This window comes from Carettochelys insculpta, chromosome 1 (assembly GCF_033958435.1).
Source record: "Carettochelys insculpta isolate YL-2023 chromosome 1, ASM3395843v1, whole genome shotgun sequence".
Classification (NCBI taxonomy): domain Eukaryota; kingdom Metazoa; phylum Chordata; order Testudines; family Carettochelyidae; genus Carettochelys; species Carettochelys insculpta.
The window spans coordinates 45264576-45282284 of NC_134137.1; the positions used below are offsets into that span (position 1 = coordinate 45264576).

The 17709-nt window shown below is 44.5% G+C and overlaps 1 protein-coding gene across 1 annotated transcript in view; it reads right to left on the reverse strand.

The window, feature by feature from the left end:
* The window catches only part of CRYL1 (crystallin lambda 1), an 88547-nt gene that overhangs the window by 24218 nt on the left and 46620 nt on the right, over positions 1-17709 (reverse strand). The window lies entirely within an intron of this gene.

Sequence of the window (17709 nt, forward strand, 5' to 3'; positions counted from 1 at the left end):
GACCAATGCATACAAAATATAATCTTCTGCTGGATAAGACTTCATTGCAGAGCAATAGTAGCGTCATGAATGTATTGCAAGGCAGCTTCCCATTGGCTAAGGTTCAGGATATACACAAACTTTTGTTCCAGGCCTGGAACAGAACATTTAAATTAGGGAGATTCTTTTGGACCAAGATGTCCCAACAGGCTACCTGGCCAGCTGCACCTATGGTGCTCTTTTCTCATCAGCATCAATCCCAGAGTCTTGCAGCAACCCTAAATGGCTAGGTATATTTTAATAGAACTTTGTATTCCTATGTATCTTGGTTTCACCCTGTATTACCATGTATCTTTTTAATAGGCCACAGACTTTTGTATTACTCTTTAGATTTCTTATTTTACCTCTGTCTTATCCTTTATATTGGTTATTTTATATTCACAAGACACTTTTTACTGGATCCCATATTGTACCTAAAACTCCATTTTACTCGCGTATGAGCCTGTAAACCTTGTGAGGTTGGTGAGAATGGGCATGTGTGAGAGCCACCTGGAAGTGTGAATGTGGATGCTTAAAGAGTTAGCCTCTGGAGTCAGCCTGTCTGGACCACAAAGACTTGGTGGCTAAAGAACAATGAGAGTTGGACTCTACAGCAGTGACCCGCCCAAAGAGGAAGATTAAATCCCATCTGTAGGTGATGAGTCGCACAGTAACCTGGGCAGTGGGAAAGGATCAAACCCATCTGCCATTGACAGGTGACTCATCATGCCTGGGGCAGTGGGACAGAACCAGAACTATGGACTAAAAGCTATAAGAGACATGTGCACCACAACAGAGCTGGGTTCCTCTTCTTGTCTTGTTAACATCAGAGCATTGATTCAGATCAACAGAACCTTGCTCCACACTCACCGCTAATCCATCTGGCCGATGGATTAGAGTGAGCAACCATTGGTACCTATAAGCAACCACAAGATGCATATAATATAATGGTACTGTATTCTCAATAAACGCGGCATTCTTGCCTTGTCCCTCTAAAAAGATCCTGTGTGCTTCTTATAAGCATAATAGTCTCGGGTCCTTCCAGCACATCAGGACCAAAAATGTTTTTCAAGAGATGCTTAAGCTGCAGGTAATGTCATCCAGCTGGACCAGGTAGGTTGTACTGTCATTGGTGGGATTGGAATACTAGCCAACACTGCAAGGGACATTTTACAATCAGAAAATTAACACGCTGAACCCTCTATTCCTTATAGTGGGAAGGAAGACAGAACCACCCCCATTCCAGTAGCAGCAGCTAGGGAAAAGTCTGTTCTGTTCCATCTGGAGCCACTAAACTACCTGGCTAAAAAGATGGACTGCATGACAGTGATCCAGATCTGACTGGGAGTTGCAATCTACACAAAGCCTCCCCCCAACATCCAGAGAAATATTTTAAAAATGTTATTAAGTTTTCCTAAAATAAAACTGAGGAGAGTAACAGTGAGATCTCTGAGGATACACAGTATTTGCGGAAGCACATTCACTAACTTGTCAGACCATCTGCTATTATTTATTTTACTACATGTGCCAATACAAAGTTCAATACATTTTCATCACTGTATGGTTTTCTCAAAAGGGAGGGTGCAAAGGAGACAGTATTGTTGAGCGTGGTATCACTGAAAGACCCTTTGATCAGGAGATTATTATATCAAAAGCCATATGCTGCAGCAGAACTTTTGAATAAAGTTCCTTTTCCCCCTTTATTCTCTACCATTTATCCCCCAAAACCCCACAGTGTACAAAGAAACAGAGATTTCATCACCACAGCTTTAACAGGAGCCCTTTAAAAGATCTCAGTATCAGCCCATCTTCTTGCACACCTGACAGAGAGGCAGGAGGTAAGGAAGGAAGGAAAGAAGGATAGCTCAGTGGTTTGATCATTGGCCTGCTAAACCCAGGGTTGTGAGCCCAGCCCTTGAGGGGACCATTTAGGAATTGGGGGGGGCAGGGGCTACAGGGCTCATTAGGTTGATTTTAAGGGGTTCAGAGGTTGACTTTTGTAAACCTGATTTTACTGTAGTGGACTCTCTTGTTCAAACTAAAACATTTACTTCTCTGCTACCAAGCAGAGCTCCATAAAACAAAGTCTTTGTTTTCTTAGCTTTACCACTTCAAAGATTAAAGACAATAAAAACAAAACAGCAGACACACAACACTTTAAAGACTATCAAAATGATTTATTTGGTGATGAGCATTCATGGGACAGACCCACTTCATCACTTCCTGTCCCACAAAAGCTCATGATTGTATAAAATCATTTTGTTATTCTTTAAAGTGCTAGATTTCTGATGTTTTGTTTTGTTAGAATACAGACTAACAGGGCTACCTCTCTGTTACTATAAAGACAATCAAGTAATGAACCTGATAAACTAATTCCCTGGGGAATGTTCCAGCTCCCATTTAAAGAGAGTGTTTGTTGGTAGAGTGAGTCATCTTCTAAAGAAAAAGAACAAAAGTAACAGTCGACAAGGTGCTTTGCACAAGTGTTGGTGTCTACTGGAAGAAAGGAGAAAGACTCCTGATGCACTGTGCTTGGCTGTGGAACTCAACCTTCCTGAAGGCATTCTCCCCATTTCCCAAGAAGCCAGTGGTAAGCCTGCTGGCGGAGCACTTATTCCCTTATCAGCTCATGGGAATAAGGGGACATCGAAGTAGGCGGGGTCCTTTTGAAAAGGAGCCCTGTTGGGACGAGCCACGCGGCAGCGAGCCGCGTCAATTTCGAAGTGCCGTGGCCGCCTGCATGCTAATGAAGCGCTGAATATGCATTTCAGCGCTTCATTAGTAAACTTCAAAATGGCCATTTGCGTTGCCATTTCGAAGTTTGGGGCTCATGCAGACACGGCCATGGAGACACACATCTCATAGAGTTTGAAGAAACCTTAGGAGGTCATCAAATCCAGTCTCGTGCCCTCTTGTGAGCTACAGAGACTTGAGCTAGAGCAATGTTTCCCAATTTTATTTGGCCACAGAAGGCTTTTAAACTCAAAACAATTTTGTGGAGCCAAATACCTAGGCTCTATCCTCCTCAGCCCCCAAGCTTTACTTCCATCCCACAAACCCACCCCCCGCATCCCGGCTCAACCCCTGTCAGCCTCAAACACCCACCCCCCACAACCCCAGACTTAACCCCTCTCAGCCCCAAACTGACCCCTGGGACTAACCCATCCAGGGCACTGCCTGGGGAACCTATGCCAAGTGCCACGTGTGCCCAGTGAAAGAAAGGTTGGTGGAGCTTTTCTGCTGCTGGGGGGGTGTGAGCTGGGCCATGCCCACCAGAGAGGTATGGCTGCTCAGGTAGTGGGGCAAGCGAGGGGCTCTCTGTGGCTCCCTGCCCTGCTGTCAAAATAATGGAACTAAATTCATTTGGTTTAACAGACAGATTCTTCCCACCACCCTGCCAGCCATTAAACCAACGAAAATTAGTTCTACTGTTTCAATTGTGTCAGGGCAGGGAGCCACAGAGGAATTTTTCTCTCTCTCTCTCTCTCTCTCTCTCTCACACACAAGCACACGTGTGCTTTGTTCACCTGTGTTAGAGAATGAGTACTCAGCTCATTCAAGTGGCTTGTTAGCACCACCCTACAAGGAAAAGTTCATACAACTATTTGTCTTACAGTAATGCATAGAGACCCCAGCTAAGAACAGTCCCAGAAGAATGTGAAGTCTAATCGGACAAGACACTCAGTGGTGGAGGAAGAAGTGTGATCTCCATTTTATAGCTAGGGAATGAAAACAAAATTAAGTGACTTGCCCAAGGTCACAAAGGAAGGCTGTATCACAGGTGCAAACCCAACACAAGTCTTCAGAGTCTTAGCCTAGTGTTTCAACCACAACATCATCCTTCATCTCAAGACAAGTTTAGAATCACATGATAAACTGAGGCCTGGCCTACACTAGAAGATTAATTTGGATTTAAGGGAGTTAGGTTGATTTTATAAAGCATCAGTCTTCACTACAGGGCTCATCATGTCATTTTGAAGGGGCTCAAAGGCTGCGTCCACACTACAAGATAAAATCAAATTTCCATTTGGTAGCTTGATATTAAAACGTGACTGTGTTCACACTTAATACCGCTAACCGTTATTGAGCAATAATATCAATTACAGATATCAATATTACGGGATGGGTATACGATCAAATTCAAATTTAAAATCTCGAATCAAGGCTAGTGTGGAAGCGCCACTTCCTTAATTCAAATTTATTAGCCTCCATAAGTGTCCTGTATGCATCCCACAAAGCTACGTGGTGACCCTCTGTTATGGCTTTTTTCCCACTTTAGCAAGACAAATGCAGAAGTGGGGGCCAGCAAAAGTACCTCCAAAACCTGATCTACCAGGTTTTCGTATAAACTTTTTCCCCAAAATTCTAAAAAACTTAGATTTTGGGGATAAAATTTGCTGCCACCACCCAAGTAATAATAAGGAAACCAGGGAGAGACTACTTGGGAAATTTTAGCCCCAAAAGTAAAAAACTAAGACACAAACATTAACCAATACCAGGTTAACAAAAAGAAAAAGAGAGAACCTTTATTATTACAACAATATTTGTGTCGCAAGCCTTATGACTAGATGGAAGAGTTACAAAGTAAAACACATGGGGAGTCTCCACCATGGGCCTAGAACTGAGTTACAAGGAGAGTAAAAGAACATTTTTAAAAAGTGCACAGACATCAGATCCCACTTCCCAAACCATAAAACAATAAAGCCTAACGGATTTATCTAAACTTTACCCTACTTACAGAGGATTGGAGGGCCTGTTTTTGGAGGGAGATATTTTGTGTTTGTCTCCCTTATGGCTGGAAAGAAGAAGAAGCAACAGAGGACAGAAAAGGGAGGAGCCAAAAAATTTAATTTTTACCTACATTCCCATAGGCCAACCCCATCTGGCTAAGGAGCTTAACCCTTTTACTCCCAGGCTGTTGGCTAACCCCTGTGATTATGACACACTCCAAGTGTGGCTGCGAGGTTTTGACTGAATTTGAATTAAAATTTGAATTGGAATTTAGCAGCCCAGCCTTGCAAATAAAAAAGGCACCCATTATGAAAAAATCCATTTGCCCATCGCATCACACCACATCAGTAGCCATCACACCACATCGGAAGCAATTATTGGTAGCCCTATACTGCAATCAAGAGCAGTTAGGGTAGTGATCTGACTAGCACTACTCAGGCTTGCAAGAAAGCCCCAGCTTGGACCCACCAGGAGATTCTTGAGCTTATTCCCATTTGGGGTGACCAACCAGTGATGAAGAAACTTCAGGTGGCCAAGAGAAACGCTGCAATCTATGATCAGATGGTGCATGAGATGACCGCCCGAGGTTACTCCCGGGACTCTAACCAGTGCCAAGTGAAGGTAAAAGAATTCTGGCAGGCCTATCCTAAAGTCCAGGAAGGCACTCAGCAGTCAGGGACAGCCCCACGGACCTGCTGCTATTTCAACAGCTGCACATGCTTATGGGGAACAACCCCACCATGGATCCCGGACTGAATTATGACACTTGTGGAGGCCCTTATATTGGGTTTGGGGTGAGCCCGGAGGAGCAGGGTGGCCCGGAGGAAGAGGGCAACGAAGAGAAGGAAAGGAGCAATGAGCAGGAGACAGAGGAAGCTGTTCCAGAAAGCCCAGAGCTCTTCACCCTAGACCTGGAACCGGTCCCCTCCACGGCATTGCCCTCCACGCCAGTCCATGAGCCCCCTGGACCAAGCAGTTTGGTTAAGTATTTATTCTGCACACGAGAAGCGAGTTGGGGGTGGGTATAGCTATAGGGTTGTATATAGGTGTAAGTTCACTAGCTGTGGTTCTGTGCCCAACAGAACAGTGTGTTAATGTTTCTTGGGACGGAGAGCTTCTCCTTTTTGGAGATCTCCTCAAAGGCCTCATCCAGGTATTCTTGTAAGTTTTTCATGAGGTTCTTGGGCAGGCCTGACTTGTTACAGCTTCTATGGTAGCACACTTGCCACGCCAGGCAACCAGATTGCAATCTGGTGTCATGGCACCACACAGCACTTTAGCAAATTTTCCGAGCTTTTGGTCACACAGCAGGAGTAGCTGCTCTTTCTTCATATATGTTAGTTTTAGTCTTCTTTGGCAACCTGCAGAAGCAAGAGAATACATGCTTCCTGCCCCCATTACATTTGCCTGCAGCAGCCGGCGGGTGCTCCTTTCCGCACCCCACAGTGTGGTTTGCAGGCTCTGCAGGGGTTCCCCCTCCATGTTCCCTTCCAACCAGCATTTCTTTTCATTTTTCAGTACTCCCCCCGCACCACACAGCTGCTGGGCACTTCCTCTCCCATGTCCCCTTTCCCCAGCTTTTCTTTTGCAGGACTCCCCACAGCTATGTGGCTGCTGGGTTCTGCTGGGCATTTCCCTTCCCATGTCCCTTTCTAAGCACCATTTGTTTTCAGGAATCCACTACCCCCCATGGGGGATTCCTCTGCTGTGCTTTTCCCCTTCCATGCCCCTTTACATCCAGCCTGTCTTGGGATTATTTTGTTTTCTTTACATTACTTTTATTGTGCATCGAAACCCCACACACAGCCGTCCATTTTCCACTGTCACAGGACAACTGGCTAGGACACCTGGCAGCTTGCCCTGCTGTGCAGACCTTCCCATTCCCCCACAAAAGAGAACAATGGCTTATAGGTTACCATGTCCACAAAGCAAGATGCTGGGGAAGTTGTGGCAAGTGAGGTATTGTGAAATGCACACTTACTGTCCCATCCTGAATAATCATGTGTCCTTCAAAAGTATACTTCTGTGACAGTACACAGAAAGACCCATGAGACAGAAAGACCCAAAGCACATGATATGAATTGTATCTTAATTTTGACCTTCATTTTCCAGACCAGTGCCCAACGTTCCAGAGCAAAGCAGAAGATGGAAGAAATGAAAACAAGATCTGATCCTGCAGCATATGGAAAAGACTGAGGCAGAGCACACGAATCTGACAAAGGACACTGCTCAGTGGTGTCACAGTACAGCTGAGTGATGTCAGAGTCAAGTACAGTTTAACGAGAGAATGCTTGACCTCCAGCAGCAGCAACCATTAAAGATGAGTGAGGCTGCAGTAAAGCATGCTGAGGTTGCAGCAAAGCAGACTGAGGTCGCGGCAAAGCTCATAATGACCATTACTGAGCAGACGTCCTGTGCTCCCTGCTGCAGCTGCAGAGACACTCCCAACCCAGCAGGGCAGCAGCTGATAACTGCTGGCTGGAGTCTCCTGATGAGAGGTCACCCATCCCACCCACTGTCATCACAGTCCCCAGGCGTGGGGAGTGAGGGCAAAGCTACCCTGCTGCTCCAGCCTCAAAGGCCACTGCAAAAGGCTATTCAAATACCCTTGAGAACACTTCTTTTCCCAGCCATTTAAACCTCTCCTCCTCCAAAATAAAATCATTCCTTTGAGCGTGGTGTGATTTCTTGTCCTACAGGAGTGTGTGGGGCAGGGAAAAAACACCAATCAAAATGGCAGGTGGGGGGGCAGTGCCACTGAAGGCACAGCTGCCCACTGATACTCCCTGGTCCACAGCAAACATGCGGCTGAGAGAACCAGGCGGGGCGGGGGGGGGGACAAGGGAGTGCCACTGAAGTTACATGCATTCTTCTTACTGCAACTTAACCTCCTCCCACCAACTAAAAGCATTCATTCATTACAGCACGGTATGATTTATTGGCATTATGGCAGAGACATACATAGGTACCAGATCAGTCAGTTAAAGCACCCCTTATTGCTGCAGCCTGAGCTTGGTGGCTACTGGATGTCAGTGCAGGTGGCCTCTGCTTCAGAATTCCAGATAGACGGGGAAGTCTCCTGCCTCAATTCACATATGTTGTGCAAAATAGCACATGATGTAATAACGGTGGGGACATTAGCTTCAGAAACATCCAAATGCATCAGTAAACATCTGAACCCTGCTTTTAAACATCCAAAGGCACATTCCACCACAATTCTGCACCTGCTCAGTCTGTGATTAAAGTTCTCCTTGTGGGGGTCCAAGGCTCCTGCGTAGGGTTTAATCAGGCTGAGAAGCAGAGGGTAAGCAGGGTCGCCCAATATAACAATGGGTATCTCCACGTCACCAATCTTGATTTCTCCGTTCAGGGAAAAGGGTCTCATTCAGGAGCTTTCAGGACAAGTCCCGAATTTCAGAACATGTGTGCATTGTGAACCCTCCCTGACCAGTCAACCTTGATGTCGGTAAAATGACCTTTGTGATCTACCAAGCCCTGCATGACCATGGAGAAATACCCCTTTTGACTAATATACTCTGAGGCCAGGTGGGCTTGGGCCATGATGAGGATGTGCATGTCATCTACTGCCCCACCGCAGTTAGGAAAGCCCTGGGCAGTAAAGCCATCCACTGCGGCCTGTATATCTCCTTGGGTCACAGTCTTCCTGAGGAGATGCCAACAGATCACTTGGGTCACCTCCATCATGATACACCCCACTGTAGATCTGCCCAGTGATTGGCCACTGACCGGTAACTGTCTGGGGTTGCAAGCTTCCACAGTGTGATTGCCACTCGCTTCCGAACCGTTAAAGCCTGCCTCATTTTGGTGTTGCTGTGCTTCAGGGCAGGCGCCAGCACATCACAAAGTTCCATAAAGGTGGACTTGTGCATGCAAAAGTTCTGCTGGTTGTCCCAGGTCTCCAAAAAGATGTGGTCCCACCAGTGTGTGCTGGTTTCACAAGTCCAAAACTGCTGCTTCACTGTCAGCAGAGCATTCATAGCAGCCACCAGCTCTGAGTTCTTGGACCACAATTGGGAGAGTTGCTCTTCCAAACCATGCTCAGCAGCAGAAGCAGCAGCATGAGTAGGATAGCCTAGCATCACTGAGCTTTGGAACTGAAGGACAAATTGCACGACAGCCACTGTGGTTGCCGAAATGATCTGTGCTATGAGTTGGAGTGTTCGTAGATCCATGCTTGTGCTGGAATGCTGCAGCAGGAAATGGCGTGATCTCAAGTTCTTTTTTCATGAAGTTAGTGAAGCAGTGAATTCTGGGATTCCAACATAAAACACCCATAAGCAACCAAGGATAAGACACTGTGGGATAGGAACCCACAATGCAGTGCTCACACTGTCAAACATGCACAGAGCAATGGGGATGCAGAGATCTGACATGGAAAAAAGGTGGGTCAAATTTCAAGAAGCTCTGTGGATACTTTATTTGAATTCATAATATTGAGGCTAAATATTCACATTTATTAAATAATCAAATTTATCTCAGAGTGTAGACACAGCCCAAGTTTGACTTTTGTAATCCTGATCTCACTGTAGTGGACTCTGTTGTTCAAAGTAAAACATTTGCTTCTCTGCTACCATGCAGACCTCCATAAACAAAGCCTTTGTTTTCTTAGCTTTATCACTTCTTCAGAGATTAAAGACAATCCAAACAAAACAGCAGAAACACAGCACTTTAAAGACTAACAAAATTATTTATTCGGTGATGAGCTTTCGTGGGACAGACCCACTTCATCACTTCCTGCCCCACAAAAGTTCATCACCGAATACATAATTTTGATAGTCCTTAAAGTGATCTGTTTCTGTTGATCTGTTTTGTTAGAATACAGACTAACACAGCTACCTCTCTATTACTATGAAGAGAATCAAGTAATGAACCTGCTAAACTAATTCCCTTGGGAACGTTTTGGCTCCTGTTTAAAGAGTATGTTAGTTGGTGGAATGATTCATCTTCTCAAGAAAAAGAACAAAAGTAACAGTCAACAAAGTGCTTTCCCCAAGTGTTGGTGCCTACTGGAAGAAAGGAAAGGAGAAAGACTCCTGATGCACTATGCTTGTGTGCAGAACTCAACCTTGCTGAAGGCATTCTCTTCCTATTTCCCAGGAAGCCAATAGTAAGCCTGCCAGCTCTTATGCAAATGGTCTTAAAGAAAATTGAGCTAGAGCAGTGTTTCCTGATTTTATTTGGCCATGGAAGCCTTTTAAACTCGAAAGAGGTTTGTAGTGCCAAATTCCCAGGCACTATCCCCGTAGGCCCCCAAGCTTTACCCCCATCCCACAACCCTCCTGCACCTCCCCCCCCGCACCACCCCCTCAGCCTCAATACACCTCCCACAACCTCAGACTTAACCCCTTTCAGCCCCAAACTAGCCCCTGGGACTAATCCATCCATGGCACTGCCTGAGGAGCCTACACCAAGTTCCACATGTGGCCAGTGGAAGGAAGGCTGGTGGAGCTGTTCCACTGCTGGGGGGGTGAGCTGAGCCAGGCCCACTGGAGAGGTGTCGCTGCTCAGGTAGCGGGGGAAGCGAGGGGCTCTCTGCAGCTCCCTGCCCTGCTGTCAAAATAATCATACTAAATCAGTTGGTTTAACAGACGGATCCTTCCCACCACCCTGCCAGCCATTAAACCAATAAAATTTAGCTCTACTGTTTCAATAGTGACAGGGCATGGAACCACAGAGGAATTTTCTTGTGGAACCCTTATTTTCACTTGCAGAATCCCAGGGTTCTGGAGAACACCATTTGGGAAACACTGATCTAGACTGAAACACTTGTTCACCAGGAAGTAGTGGTAACTCTGCCACCTGTTGTCATTGACTTTATAGGCAACAGCATCAGCACCTTAGTTAGATACCGCTTTCACCACAGTTGTTAATGACTTCTTCCTGGTTATACTGCAGGACCTTTGCTCCATCCTTGGCCTTTAAGTTGCTTGTGACCCCACTAATCACATCCTATTTAAATTTTATTCTCCTTCTGCTGTTGCAATACTGTCCTCTCCAGCTCTTCTCTGATCTGTGCTGTCCCTTCAGTGTCTCTTACTATGGATCTTTTTTCTCTACCAGTGGAGGTGGGGGATATCTCACAGGGCTCCAACTCTGGTCCCTGATGCCTCTTGCTGCACCATTTCTCTGGTTGAGGTTTGTAGGGTGCGAGAAGACTGTAACGGTCAAGAGTGCAGTCCGACCCCTCTGTGAATCCTCAGGAGAATTCCAAACAGACCAGTCTGTGCAAGGTGAAAAGCTGCAAAACAACTAACCCTGCCACGGCAACAATTGTAAACAAGGCTTGCTTGCCAAGACTTCAAGGCTACGCTGGCAGTAGACCACAAGAAATAGTGATAAGGAATGCATAGGCAATTTTAGGCAATCTTATGTTAATGAGTTCAGCTTTATCAGCTAGTGTTAGGAGGCCTGTTACAGAGCCTCTTCCCGAGCGAAGCTCCGATGCATTGGGTTTTCCCCAACTGGTGACTGCGGCATCTCCAGGGCTCCCGTCGTGGGTGTCACGCTCTTTCAATAAACGAAATATAGCACTCGCCTTCTGGGTGCAGCCTCGTTTCTGGGGAACCCAAGCCTGGTTGGTTACAAGGTTATACACTATATGGCTTTAACCACCATACCCAGGGGTCTGCAACCTGCAGCTCCAAAGCTGGATGAGGATCTTTAAGGACTTCTTTGTGGTTCCCAACACTATGACTGCAAAGTTTAAAGAACAAAAACAAACAAAAAAAACCCACTTGTGATTATTTTTGATAAATGGTGAATGTCTAGAAGCCCATCAATGAACAACTCATATCTAAATATCTCTTATCTCAAAATCAAAAAAGGGTCATGTAAAAAGTGGAAATTCGGAGAAATTACAAAAGATGAATAAAAGCAAACAATACATATATGCAGGGGCAAGATCTGAAAGGCCAAGGTACAGAACGACCTCAAGCTAGCTAGAGACCTAAAGTGTAACAAGAAGTCACGCTATAAATATACTAAAAGCAAAAGGAAGACTAAGGACAGGGTAGGCTCGCTATTAAGTGAAGAGGGAGAAACAATATCAGGAAACTTGGAAATAGCAGAGGTGCTTAATGACTTCTTTGTTTCGCTCTTCACCAATGAGGCTGATGCAGAAATGCCTAACATAATGCATACTAGTGAACAGGGGGCAGGTTTAGAGGATATAACACAAAAAGAACAAGTTGAAAATTACTTAGAAAAGTCAGATGTCTACAAGTCACCAGGCTCTGATGAAATGCATCCTGGAATACTTAAGAAGCTAAGAGAGCAGGTTTCTGAGCCTTTAGCTATTATCTTTGAAAAGTCCTGGAAGTCGGAACAGATTCCAGAAGACTGGAGAATGGCAAATGTAATGTCCATCTGTAAAAAGGGAAAAAAAGACAACCCAGGAAACTACAAAGCAGTCAGTTTAACTTCTGTGCTGGGAAAGATAATGGAACAAATAACAAATGAATTCATTTGCAAACACCTGGAGGAAACAAGATAGTAGGTAACAGCCAGCATGGATTTGTAAAGAACAAATCATGCCAGACTAATCTGATAGCTCTTTTGGACACGATAACAAGTCTTGTGGAAAAGGGAGAAGTGGTGGATGCGGTATGTAGATTTTAGGTACGCAAATCCAACTTAAATAGGGTCAATATTACGTTGGTGCAAACAGGCTGGATGAATGTTCTCAGAGAGAGTAATTATTAATGGTTCCCAGTCATGCTGGAAGGACATAAGTGGAGTTCCCTTTTTGGGACTGGTTCTATTTAATATCTCCATCAACAATGTAGATATTGGCATAGAGAGTATGCTCATTCAGTTTGCAGATGATACCAACCTGGGAGGGGTTGCAACTGCTTTGAAGGATAAGCTCATAATTCAAAATGATCGGGAGAAACTGAAGAAATGGGCTGAGGTAAACAGGATGAAGTTTAATAAAGACAAATGCAAAATACTCCACTTAGGAAGAAACAATCAGTTTCATACATATAGAATGGGAAGTGACTGTCTAGGAAGGAGTACTGTGCAAAGTGATTTAGGGGGCATAGTGGACCACAAGCTAAATATGAGTCAACAGAGTGATGCTGTTGCAAAAAAAGCAAACACCATTCTGGGCTGCATTAACAAGACACGAGAAGTCATTCTTCCATTCTACTCAGAACTCATTAGGCCTCCACTGGAGTATTGTGTCCCGTTCTGGGCACCACATTTCAAGAAAGATATGCAGAAATTGGAGAAGGGCCAAAGAAGAACAACAAGAATAATTAAAGATCTAGACAACATGAGCCATGAGGGAAGACTGAAAGAACTGGGCTTGTTTAGTTTAGAAAAGAGAAGACAGAGGGGACATGATAGCAGTTTTCAAGTACCTCAAAGAGGGTTACAAGGAGGAGGGAGAAAAATTGTTCTCCTTGGCATCTGAGGATAGGACAAGGAGCAATGGGCTTAAACTGCAGCAAGGGAGGTTTAGATTAGACATTAGGAAAAAGTTCCTAACTGTCAGGGTGGTTAAACATTGGAATAAATTACCTAGGGAGGTTGTGGAATCTCCATCACTGGAGATATTTAAGAACAGGTTAGACAGACACCTAACGGGGATGTTCTAGATCATGGGTGTCCAACCTTTTGGCTTGCCTGGGCCACACTGAGTGAAGAGGAATTGTCTTGGGCCGCATGTAAAATATATAATATAGTTAATGTATATAAATCACATAATAATGTTAAAAGTTTACGATCTTGTGGGGCTGCATTACTAGCTGTCCAGGGCCGCATGTGGCCCGCGGGCCGCGGGTTGGACACGCCTGGTCTAGATGGTGTTTGATCCTGCTGAGAGGGCAGGGAACTGAACTCGATGACCTCTTGAGGTGCCTTCCAGTTCTAGTGTTCTAAGATTCTATGAAATAGCGAACATGTGATCTTGAAATGTTGAATAACTCCCCCTTTAATATGTGCAATGTATTGTGGGATAGGATACTGTAGCTGTGTTTCAAATGTGTTGCTAATAAAGCCTTGATTTTGAAAAGGAAAAGGAAGTTTGTGGCACTTCTGCTGTGAATGGCAACACACATTTTAAGAAAAAACACTTAACCTAAATGTGAAGTAAAATTGGCATAACTAAAGTGGGGTTTGAATGGCTTCAAAGAAAGAGGAAAACTGAAGATGAAAACAGAATTTCAAACTGAATTGACCCAATCCCTTTGCATTTATATCAGTTTCAGTTGGGTTCCCTTTCTGCCTCATTTACAATGAGAAATTCACCACCAACAAAAAATGCAACTTCAAGAAATGTTTTCTCAAACAAAAAAAAAATTACTTTTGACATGGAGGAGCTGCTATGCAAAGCAGAGCAAGTGGGGGAAATCACCAAATAGCATAACTGTGGCTAGTTTTGTGGCATCTCAAGAGATCATGAAACAAGGAAACCCGTTCACAGATGGTAAATATATACAAGAGAGCTTTATCAAACTATCAGAGCAACTGTACACTCAACCCTCGCTCTACGAGCACAACAGGTTCCCAACTTTGTGCTCATAGGCGAAAACTCATAAGAGAGACACTAAATTCTCATTACAATACACGTAAAAGTCTCTGATTGGTTCCTAGTGCTTGGGGAAGGAGTGGCAGCAGGTGGTACTGCTTTTGAAAGGCAAGTGAACCTTGGGTTTGGGGGTTAGAAAAGGTTAAAGGCTGGGGGCACTTTGGGGCCATGAGTGGGAGGGAGGGTTAAAAGCTGGTGGCTGGTTGGGTCTGTGGGGTGGGTGGGGAGTTCAGGCTGCTGAATGTTGGGTGTGTGGTCTGGCGGGGGGAAAGGGGGTTCAGACTGCTGCAGGGCCAGTCTGTGGGGCCAGTGGTGGGGGGCGGTGCGTCAGGCTGCCGTGGGGTAAGACTGCCGCAGTGCCAGTCTGCAGGGCGCAGTCAGTCTGCTATGGGGCTGGTGGGGATGGGTCAGGCTTCCATGGGGCTGGCAGGGGGCAGGGTGGCAGGCTGCCTTGGGACTGGCAGCAGGGTCAAGCTGCTGCAGGGCCAGCCAGGGAAGGTGGGGCGGGGGTCAAGCTGCCGCAGGTTGGGGCTGCGGAGCAGGGGTCAGGCTAGAGCCGCAAGGAGGAGATTAGCCTTGTATTAGACGGGGGAGTTCGCTCATAGAGTGAACTAGGGTAAGTAAATGTGCCCCTCGCTTGAGCGAATACTCATTAGTAAAGTACTCGTTTAACGAGGGATGAGCGTACCATGATTTCAAAAGTAAAAGTGTTCAGAATCTAGCATCCTCCAGAGAGAGAGAGAGAGAATACTTTAAAATTGTGTATCATTAAAATGATCTTAAGTTGGGAGTATTCAGTACTAACCAAATCCAGGGCTTTGATGCAATGTTTATGTTACTGGAAACACTAAACTGCTCTATGTAGGGGAAGGAATTCCTTAATTTTCCAAGAGCTGTTGGAAGCACCTGGAATAACAATAGCTCAGAACTGTGGACTCTACATTTTTGATCAAAAGTTCAAACTATGGAGGAAAGTCCACTAAAGCACAGTCCCTGAGGGAGCCAAATGCTCTCCTGCCTCTCTGAGCACATCCTCTTCCTCTGGGCTACGTCTACACTAGCCCCATCTTTTCGAAAGGGGCACAGTAAAGAGCGAGGCCAGAAGATGCTAATGAGATGCTGCCATGAATATATAGTGTCTCATTAGCATAACGGCAGCCGCAGCAATTCGAAAGTGCCACTTTCGAATCGCACACCGCCTGTGGAAACGAGGGCCTTTTGAAAAGACCCCCTGGACTTCGAAAGCCCTTTATGCCTAAAACCAAATAGGAATAAGGGGCTTTCAAAGACTGTGGGGGGGGCCTTTAGAAAGGCCCCTGTCTACACAGGCAGCGCATGATTCGAAAGCAGCACTTTCGAATTGCCGTGGCTGGCAATATGCTAATGAGATGCTGCATATTCATGGCAGTGCCTCATTAGCATCTTCCAACCTCACTCATTACTATGCCCCTTCCAAAAAGAAGGGGCTAGTGTAGATGCAGCCCCGGACTCTCTTCATAGGGTCTACTTACTTTCCATAGTCATTCCTGAAACACCAACCCCTCATCTTCAAGACTCTACATACCACTGTTTTTCCTACATTTCTTCTTGTACAGCTCTACCATTCAGGCTTTATGTCACACAGTTGTGCTTCATGTCCTCTTTGCATCCTCTAGAACCTCTGGGATTTCTCCAACTTCTCCTCTCCACTTGTAATAACATCCTCAGTTTCATTTGCCATGCAGGCCCCATTTCCTCTGTTCAAATTCCTTCTCAAAACACTTATTAATAGACTGCTGAATGGGAACTGATAAAGTATAAATAAAACAGATCCATCCATTAATCATAAGAGACAAGACAAAGGACTTTTCAATATCTATTTAAAGGTCCACAGTGCACCTTCCCCACACATAAAAATGCTGGAGAATCAAGTAAAGGCAAGGCATTTGCGGGTATTCAGGTTTTTGGTGGGAGGGGATTTGTCTGTGTCTTAGATATGGAAAGGCATATATCACCATGGTACCCAAGCACTTATTAATCTACAGTGTTTATTAACTGTGTGGACATCAGTAATACAAGCATCTCTATACAGAGGAGAACTAGACAAAGGTAGTGGGGTCTGATTGAAATGCAGAAATTATAGCAAGTATAATAGCAAACAAAAGTGAAACTAGAAAAATAAAGCCTAATTAACAAATTCCAGTAGTAAGGTCTTTAACTTTCCAAACCTCAGCCTCACTTGAGCAAGTTACCCATTGGAGTAAAAGCAAGTAAAAGCTGATAGTTTGGCCTTAGGGCTTGATAACGAAATTGAGTTTGAAGACAAATTCTTCAAATTCTTTTAGAACGTAAGAAATGCATGAACCAAACATTCCAAAATGGCTCAGTGAATTTTTATCCATAGAACCTTGAGCACAACCTGACACTTGTGGATGAGTGTTCTGTTCTTGGAGGTTGAACTATCAGGGATTGAAACACTGCACTGCATTTCAATCTCTTTTGATTTGAGACAGCGTAATTGTCTTATTTTTCCACTTAACACAAACTGAGGGCAACTTAAACTAAAGTATCCGAGGGGAACGCATACCATAATTCATGACAAGTAGAATCTCGGCATTATTACACTTTCTTTAAGTAAAACATTTAAAGATCATACACTTCAGAGCTTTAAGATCCATTTTGTTCACTATTTGAACTTAAAATAATACCCAACATAGCATAAACTGAATGCAGCCTTCTGATTCACTTCCTAATCTAAAAACTGCTAGACACTGTTCCTGTGGGAATTTGAAGAGAGTTATGGGTGAAATGAAATACAAACATAAAATTTGCAGAGATCTTTGGGATCCATCAGGATGTGTGGCAGGCAAACATCTAGTTATTATTACCCTAAATATAATGACTTTCAAACTCAAGATTCCTGTACTTTGTAATTTTAAGCAACTTTAGAAATCAGAACTTTTTCAAGAGAAAAAACTGACCCTGCTGAAAACATAATTTAATCTCCCACAGGATCAGTGGGCACACTATGCATCTCAGCCTGCTCAGAGGTCATACTTCGTCGCACAGAACATGTAGCTGTGGGAAAAGTTGCAATGTCACAAACAGATGATTATGAGCTAAAAGTCTGAATGGACAGGAGGTGGAGAAATCTGTCTTCAAATACCAGTATTAAATAGCTACCTGCGACAGGAATTCCTGAAAGGTAAATAGATTCCTATTTAAAATATTATTTTCAATACCCTTTCACTGAGTGCAAAAAATATGCAAACACCACTGCAAAAGCATCAGGAAATGAAAAGGAACAACCTGAAAAATCAGTATTGTGGTTTCTGACCTTTTAACTTTGCTCTTCAGATTATCCTGAAAATGACAATATTTTGGAACAGCTCTAGTGTTTCTCATTCTGCTTTCTCTTAGCTTTTCTT